Here is a 1,350-nt window from a genome sequence, read left to right on the forward strand (position 1 = left end):
TATATATATATATATATATATATATATATATATATATTTAAATATTTCTCATTTAACAGGAAAAAATAATGTTTCTTAGGAAGAGAGACAAAAACCGTTAAATTTTTGCAAAAAAATAAAATAAAAAATCTATAAATGATATAAATGGGCCATTAGTTAGGGAAACTATAAATGGGCCTATTACCCGACCCGATAACCAAAGCCCATAGGGGTAATCGTGGATCTCAGAAACAGCAAATCCCGTTCCTTCTTTCTTTCTTTCTTTGACGTAGGGTTTAATCAAGGTTTTCTTTCATGGCGTCCTCCAGAGCTGTATCTAGGCTCTGTTCTCGTCTCCATTCTCTATCTCCCAAGTTTACCACCAAGCGCTCTCCTTCTCTTTCACTCGACTCATCATCCTTTGTGAAATCGACGTCAAATCCCCAAGTTTCTTCTTCCTCTCGACGTTTTTCAAGGTTTGTTCCTTCGAAATTCGTAGTTTTTTATTTTATTTATTGAATTTTTAAGTTGATTGAATATGTTGTTTTAGTTTAAATTTTACAAATTTGTATAACATTGCAATGAAATCGATTGGATTTGCAAGTAGTCATTTAGGGTAGCTTCACAACTGACATATGGAGAAATGATAGGAATTTTGTTATTTGTGATCTCATTGCCTTGCCCTGATTAGGATTTGGATGCTAACGAAGTGATGTAAAACCCTGGAGACATGAATAAGGGTGAAAGGTCGCTTGAAATGCAGAAAAAATTGGTTGATACAGAAGAATAATGGTTGTTGATACAGTAAATTTTGTTCCAATGTATAGAACATATGCTTGAATCTAGATTGAGATTTTACATATAGAAGTGATGTGTTCTTTAGGATTTTTGTTAAAGTCTGATGCTTTTAGGGCTTGATTCCGAAGTCAAACATTGTAGATGTGTATACAGAACTTATGATKGCATATAGATGAGATTTTACATATAGACCTGATGGGTTGTTAGATATATGTATATATATGTATATATATGTAGAGGAACTATCAAATGAAAACCACTCCAATTTGTAAAAACCGTAAAAACTACTCTCATTCGTCGATTTCATTGTTTAATCTTATGAAAAAATTTCATGAAATTGTTTAATCTTGTGAAATTATTTCATATAATACTTTTTTTTGATGAAGTTGTTTTATATATGATTATGAAATTGTTTCATATACTACTTAATGAAACTGTTTCATGTATTTCTCTAAAATTAATGAAACTGTTTCATATATTTCTCTAAAATTAAAATAATGAAGATGATAATATCCATGATTAACATCATCCACAATAAAAATGATTAATCAACCTCTCATAATTACAAAAAAA

The sequence above is a fragment of the Cynara cardunculus genome, unplaced genomic scaffold, assembly GCF_001531365.2.
Source record: "Cynara cardunculus var. scolymus isolate 2C unplaced genomic scaffold, CcrdV1 Un_Scaffold_6193, whole genome shotgun sequence".
NCBI lineage: Eukaryota > Viridiplantae > Streptophyta > Magnoliopsida > Asterales > Asteraceae > Cynara > Cynara cardunculus.